Below are 8,137 nucleotides of genomic sequence, written 5' to 3' on the forward strand. Positions count from 1 at the left end.
AGTTAAACTACAAATAGTTGGAACACAAACTGTGGAACTAAAACATACCATCAAACACAACCGACAATCACAGAATATAGGGAGGTGGAAGATCACACGGTCTTTGGTCAAAGGCTCTCAATTTCTTTGCTTTAAATTAGCAACACTGACAACCTTAAACAAACATGCTGTATTATAAAGCTTTGATCTTGTAATAGTGTTTGTAACCATAGGACTGAAGAAGTCACTTCTGCGGTATTTAAAGTGAATTATAAAAGCACTAGCTGAATGCCAGGTATTTAATCGGTAAAAAAAGATTTTTGCGCAAAAAATGTACTTTTAATCAACATATAAAACATTTACCATTCTAACCTTTAAATGAAGGAGTTTGTTTATTTTTGTTTGTGCTATAAGTTTAATTAAGTATATATGTTATATATACATATATTAATAGCATTTTGGGGTGTCTAGGCACATATATTTTCTTTTAATGCACTGACAGACCCGTGCAACATTTAAGATCGACGGGTGTAATAAATATGTCCAAAATTATTGCATAGTATGGCAAGGTGGCTGTGTGACTTAGTGGTTACCATGTCTGTCTGCAAAACTGGTATTTTCCAGTTGAATTCCAGTGTGAAGCAGTTTACTTGTTCCTAATCCTAATTATAAGCGCTGAAAGCTTGCCTGTGTTGACTGCACATATGACAGACCAACAAATCAACAAACACAAAAAAATTGAAATTTTGACTGCTTTTTGCGCTCTACATTTTTAGTACAATTCCGAGCTTTCAAGTCGATTGAACTATCAAGACTGAAAGTTCCAGAGCTTTTTTGACTGACTGAGAAATGAAAAATGGCTGTAGGTAGATCATTAGTTTCTAATGACATACTAATTGAAAGTCTTAGTGATGAAAACAAAAGGGAAAAAAACTAGAAAACAACTTCTCCTCAGCAACAAAAGTTTTATAATAAGACTATTTGCGTTTCTAATCATAACAAATACACACTCTATCAGACTCGTGTACTGTAGTCAAGTTTCTTCAGTTAACTCTAAAACTTCATATCTTCGAAAGATTGTGAAAAACACGAATTGATTTATTTCATTTTGTTTTTTTTAGTTCTGCAAGCGTAGAGCTTCAAAATGAAATTCAGTTCAAAAGGAGTTGTGCTATCCTAAGTGGGTTCACAGTTGATGGAAAGTTGTTATTACTGTCTAGGATCTAATACTGTCTTGTATATACAAGACTAGACTTCAATGTTAATCAATGTGGGACTGCAACCAGAATTTAGCCAGAATTTTAATCTTCAGACAACATGTTCCACTTTGGCAATATCTCTCTTTCCTCCATCTCCTTAGCTACACGGCTATTTTACATTGCACAAAATGAAAGAGAATATAAAACTTTGTATGTTATAATATTTGCTTCATCTAAGACTAGAGTATATTGAGATTTAAGTAATAAAAAAAAACTGTAAAAACAGCTAACAAGGAATAATCACACATTTATGGCAGTGATGAATTTGGTACTTCAAATAACCTGCAGTGTGGATGGCTGAAAGCAGCAACAATTTTATGATGTTAACGTTTACCATTTGCTTCCAGCGAGCTGGGACTTCACTTAGAGGATATATGTCATTGTCTGTGTAGCTGGCGGGTTGAGTACATTTATAAAATGTCTGATTAAAGCTCTCAGCAGATCCTAGATGGTTCCAGCGCAAACAAAAAGTTTCGGATCTTGGCTGTCCAGATGAGAAGTCTATAGTAGACCATCTAGAGATGTGCACACCCTGGTTTTCATCTCTGAAGCAAATGATAAAACTGCCAGAAAATGAGAGCCAAAAATTATGCATCAGTTTTTCAACAGACTACATGCAGAAATATGGGTGTAAGCAAAACTTTTCATAATATTTCTCGATTTACCATATTAAAAAACCAGGCAAACGTTACGAAAAAATATTTTAAAAAAATCTTTGGTCCATGACTAAAAAAGCATTAAAAACCTATACATGTAGATGTCAAATAAAAATTATTTTTTTATAAAAGAAATAAATGTTTCTTTTAAATTATAAATAAAAAAGATGCAAAATAACCAATAAATAATATATATTACAAGTACAATAAATACTTAATAATCATGACAGGTTCAAGAAAGATATTGCAAAACAATACTGTCAAATCTCATGCCTTGACTAATAATACTACTTGTAGTGATGAGAATTAATGCACTATTATAAGTTTTTTGATTAAAGCATTTTTTGCAGTTATCTTATTGTGTGTCGAGTATCGGGTGTCAATTTGATTTTTCCGGTTCCATGTAAACTCTGCGAGTTATACGTCATGCCAAATGCCCAAAACTTTGCGTTTCTCGCTGTATACACTGACCTTTACATAAAGGTTTAGTTCTTATTGGTGAACTCTCCAAATTATTGATTTGGAGAGCTCACTGCTTTTATATGATTCAAAAGCAGTCTTATAAGCTTTATATGTTTTACAGAGTCCCCATTCTGTCTTATATGTTTTACATGTTTTACAGAGTCCCCTTTGTGTCTTATATGTCTCATATGTTTTACAAAGTCCCCTTTGTGTCTTACATGTGTTATATGTTTTACAGAGTCCCCTTTGTGTCTTATATGTTTTATATGTTTTACAAAGCCCCCTTTGTATCTTATATGTTTATATGTTATACAGAGTCCCCTTTGTATCTTATATGTTTTACAGAGTCCCCTTTGTGTCTTATATGTCTCATATGTTTTACAAAGTCTCCTTTGTGTCTTATATGTTTTATATGTTTTACAGAGTCCTCTTTGTATCGTATATGTTCGGTTGGATATAAATAGAACAAGAAGTTTTTAGTCAAGAGACAATTTAGCCATTCCCAGAGTACAAAGCCTGCCGAGTAATACAGATCTAGTTTTGTAACGGCACCTTTTATTTGTCAACATTTTTACTGACATTTTTACTGACATTTTCTACAACAACTAATTACTATCTGATGCAGGAATTTCAACAAACTCTTTATTTAAAGCCTTAGTCAAGGAACAATTAATTTAGATTTAAAGGCTAATCTCACCACAGCTGAAGCGAGTTTCTACTTTACTGCATAGAATGACGTAATGCTGACAAATAATGCAGACAAACACATGAGCAGTACAATGTCAAAAAATGTAGAACTAAATAGAGTTGAGAAAAGGAGAAGACAATTACATGAAAAGAGTGCCATATCAAGCTATACAGAACTGGGGAGAAAAAGAGAAGACAATTACCTAAAGAGAGTGCCATATCAAGGAATACGAAAATAGACAGAATTAAGAAAAAAGTGAGAGATTACCTAAAGTTTGCCATGTCAAGCTATACAGAACTAGATAGAGTTGTAAAAGGGGAAAAAAATATGTGAAAAGTGACAAGTCGACTGAGAAAAAGAAGAAGACAGATACCTAAAAAGAGCTATGTTCTTTGTCAGTTCATGATTGATCATAACTGTCTCACAGGCATTCTTCATCATTATTTTGTACTGGTCAGCTTCTGGGTACCGTGTTATTGTCACCAATCCATCTCCAAGTTTCTACAAATTCACAAAAGTATACTTAAAGTGAAAGTGAACAACTAGGCGTTTATAACATTAAAGATAATTAGGTAAATCATATTTCTCTATTTGTCTATAAAACCCTGCTAAATGTATAAGTTAACAAATAAAATAATTTAAAGTTTTGTCTCAGCCATCTAATTGAAAAATGTCATATTTTCCAACTTCGGTAGATCACCAAGGTAAGTAGCTAAAATATCTTGTTAAAACAATTATTTTGTATATTTGGAACTTTATATTATTTTTTCTAGGTTGGGAGAACTACTGTTGGTTTAATTACAAAGCTTACAGAGCCGAACTCAATCTTGCCACAGTTAGTTGTCTAATCCGCTATAGGGAATAGACACGAGAGAATGCCTTTCCTCTCACCAACAGCATCTTCTCTGGAAGTTTCACTAACAACCTATTGTTCATAGGCTAGGAACTTTTGAATACTTGGGCTACAAAATCTTAATTATGATAAAATCCTTTTCTGTTCAGATTTTTGGAAGTAAAATTTTTAAACATCTCTGTTGTTATAGAATCACTGCTGTTCTGTAGGTGGGTTGACCATTCCTACACCACTAATGATTTTTACGAAAACTGAATCCTGGTCTGTTGAGCATAGTTCTGTTGCTTAAGAACACAAGCCAAAAGCATCACCTTATTTTATTTTTTATATAAAAAGTGCAGTCGACCCCTTTAATATTACAGTCGACCCCGCCTTGTCAGACTTCACTTGCCCAAACTTTAATTTCAGTTATCCAGACAACTGCTAGGTTTCAGATGATTGATAGATGTGCCCATGCCTGTTCAAAGAATGGCAGTTTCCACTGATTGGGAGCTCTGGAGACAGCCGATACAAGCTACACATATGCATGAATCTCCTGCCAGAGTGTTATAATTTTCATTAGTTATTATAAGTGTTATTAATATCATACTGTACTCTATTGCAGGTGTAGCCATATTTAGCTTCCTCGTGTTTACTGTATATGCATAGCTAAATATATAGATCTCATTGTTTGTTGTTTGTTATGCAGATGTCCAGTTATAGAGATAAAGTTTTAAAAATTAAAAACCCTCTTCTGACTGGATTTGAACTCAAAACCTCCCGTTCTCCAGACAAGCCTGCTAGGTACTACACTGCGCATCCAATTGGCCTCACTAATAAATAATTGACGTACTTATGTACCACTTACAAAAATACTAGCTTAACTGACGCATAACGTCATGATGCAACGTAATGTCAACAGTAACGGTCAAGGTAATGGCCATAGTAACAGCTCTTATTATAGTAAAAATTTAGATTAGCTTTCTCATTTAAGTTACTCAAATCATTGGGTGATAATTTTATTACTGAGCACTCCAATAGTCTCACTATATCGTAGGCAAGGAGTATATTTGTGCAAGACAATACAGGCTGTTTAATCTACATTACTGTACTCAATTTCCAATGTGGTAACTTTTTCAATGTTCCAACAAGGCCCAGTCTGTATTAGTTCAAACAAACTAGGGCTGTCTGTAAATTTATGATGTATTTCCAGTACATAACTTTAAAATTGTAATATTATTTTATGTCACTCATTTATGCACACATAAGTTGTATTATTGCACTATAGTACATGTCTAAGATTGCAATAGATACACAACATCTCAGAGATAAAATACTTTGGTAAATAGTTTAACGATAGGGCAGTAACAGTATAGTCATATACAATCAAACTCTTTTTTATTATGCTTGTGTACAAACTCAAGATTCTAGCAGACCCAAACTGGTCTACATGTAAATGTGTCAAGTTAAATTCACCATCTCCTAGAACAACTTGCATAAGCTAAATTATGGAGCACAAGCAGTAATTGATAAAGATTTGTCATAGAGAGATCCTGAGGAATTCTAAATGGCTTTTATAACTCTATTAGCATTGACTGATTGCTCTTTTAGGATGACAAACAAATTTTCTATAATTAATGCTATGCTATTTTTATAAAAAAAATAATTCCAAATTGGTGCAACCCTTTATTTTTGTCCCCAGCAATATCTAATCAGCAACATATCTTTAATCTATTGGGTTATTGGCTGTTGCTTGTCATAGGATGCTATAGAAACTTTGCCAAATTCTGGCAAACAGAATGAAAGTTAAGCCATAATTCCACAAGATACTGAGAAAGTGGTGTAACTTTGAAAAATACACACCGAGCAAGACAAACCTATACCAATATGTAAATTACCTATTTACCCATTAGCCAAGTTATTCTCCAATTTATTCAACAAGTGCTGTACGGTGTTTTTATTACTATAATCATGTAGCTAAAGCATTTTACAAAAACATCATGCGATATGAAGATGGTATAATATAGATTTGAATGAAAACCCAAATCAAAAATGGAACTCAATTAATGGTTGTTTATAGCTCTCTATGTGTAGGAGTTATAGATACAAGGTATGCACATGGCATATATTATCTTTCCAACACTTCCCTCATAAATTGTAGAGGAATAACAGTAATTTTGACAAAAAATGGGTTTTACAAGCAAATGCAAGGTCAAGGTTATAGAGATCATGCTGATCATGGGTATGTATAGGTCTCTTAGGAACCTTATCAAAAACTGTAGCCTAGGGTCTTCATCTACATGTACGTTTAATATTTGTATACGTGTACACTTGTACTCTCTTTGTATTACCCTTGTACTTTTCCTTTTTTGCTTTCTCTTTTCCTCTCGTTTCCTCTGTCTCCCCCTCGCTCTCTCCCTTTTCTCTTACTTCCTCATTCCCTCTTTTTCCTCCTCTTTCTTCTCTTTCTCCCTGTCATTCCTCTCAACTCTTTTCCTCCAAAATCTCCTTCCCTCGCCCTTTCAGTCCTTACCCCTCTCTCTCTCTTCCTCCCTCTCCATTACTCTCTCTCTCTTTCTCCTCCTCTCTTCCTCTCCTCCCCCTCTCTTCTTTTTTTACTTCTACCTCCCTCTCTCTCTCACTCTCCTCCACTTTCTCTTCTCTACCCCTCTCCTTTTCCTCTTTGCTATTTTTCTTTCACTCTTTCCGTTGTTTTCCCTTTCTTCCACCTCTTTCCTTTATCTCCTCTTTTCCCTCCATTCTATTTTTTGCCTCGCTTCCCTCTTTTGCCTCACTCTCTTTTCTCCTTTTCCTTCTCTCCCCTCTCTCTCTCTCTCTCTCCCTTTTCCTTCCTCTCTCCCTCTCTCCCTCTCTCCCTCTCTCCCTCTCTCCCTCTCTCCTCTCTCCCTCTCTCCCTCTCTCCCTCTTTCCCTCTTTCCCTCTTTCCCTCTTTCCCTCTTTCCCTCTTTCCCTCTTTCCCTCTTTCCCTCTTTCCCTCTTTCCCTCTTTCCCTCTTTCCCTCTTTCCCTCTTTCCCTCTTTCCCTCTTTCCCTCTTTCCCTCTTTCCCTCTTTCCCTCTTTCCCTCTTTCCCTCTTTCCCTCTTTCCCTCTTTCCCTCTTTCCCTCTTTCCTCTTTCCCTCTTTCCCTCTTTCCCTCTTTCCCCTCTTTCCCTCTTTCCCTCTTTCCCTCTTTCCCTCTTTCCCTCTTTCCCTCTTTCCTCTTTCCCTCTTTCCCTCTTTCCCTCTTTCCCTCTTTCCCTCTTTCCCTCTTTCCCTCTTTCCCTCTTTCCCCTCTTTCCCCTCTTTCCCTCTTTCCCTCTTTCCCTCTTTCCCTCTTTCCCTCTTTCCCTCTTTCCCTCTTCCCTCTTTCCCTCTTTCCCTCTTTCCCTCTTTCCCTCTTTCCCTCTTTCCCTCTTTCCCTCTTTCCCTCTTTCCCTCTTTCCCTCTTTCCCTCTTTCCCTCTCTCCCTCTCTCCCTCTCTCCCTCTCTCCCTCTCCTCTCCCTCTCTCCCTCTCTCCCCTCTCTCCCTCTCTCCCTCTCTCCCTCTCTCCCTCTCTCCCTCTCCCTCTCTCCCTCTCTCCCTCTCTCCCCTCTCCCTCTCTCCCTCTCTCCCCTCTCTCCTTCTAAATATTTTAAACCCAGATATTGTAGCAGTATAATAACAATCACAATAGTACAATTACTACAAGAGGAGTTATGTAGACGTTCAACTTACAATATACACAATAATCACTAGTTAATCAATTAGCATGTTCATTATAACAAAAACTGTGTTTGTCCACCAATTCAAAGTTACACTTGGAAGCTAGAAAAAATATTGCTTTCAGTAGGCTTTGAACTCGGCGCTTTCACCTTGGCATACCGACACTCTACCACCTGCACCAATTAACTACCTTGCTGCATTGCAGAATAATTATGCAGTTAGTTATTACACCTGACAATCACTCATGACACACTGGACTGCTAGGGCACCAGCATGTATAATGCAAAGGTTATCACAAAAAATCAAAGCAATAACTGTAACTTATATGCATATAAGCTTTCCTTCAGGGAGTAGACAAAACTCTCAAGTGCTTGCTTACATATTTAAGTGTCAGATTTTTTATAAGATTCAGTCAAGCTTCTTTCAGACTTGGTTCCTATTCTACCCACAGCCATCAACTGCAGCTGAAGTTTTTTTAGTTAACTAGATCATAACTTTTGTTAATTATAATCCAATTTAAAATATTTTTAAAAAATTAAACTTGTTTGATGGATGTAG

This window comes from Watersipora subatra, chromosome 10, assembly GCF_963576615.1.
Source record: "Watersipora subatra chromosome 10, tzWatSuba1.1, whole genome shotgun sequence".
Taxonomy (NCBI): Eukaryota; Metazoa; Bryozoa; class Gymnolaemata; order Cheilostomatida; family Watersiporidae; genus Watersipora; species Watersipora subatra.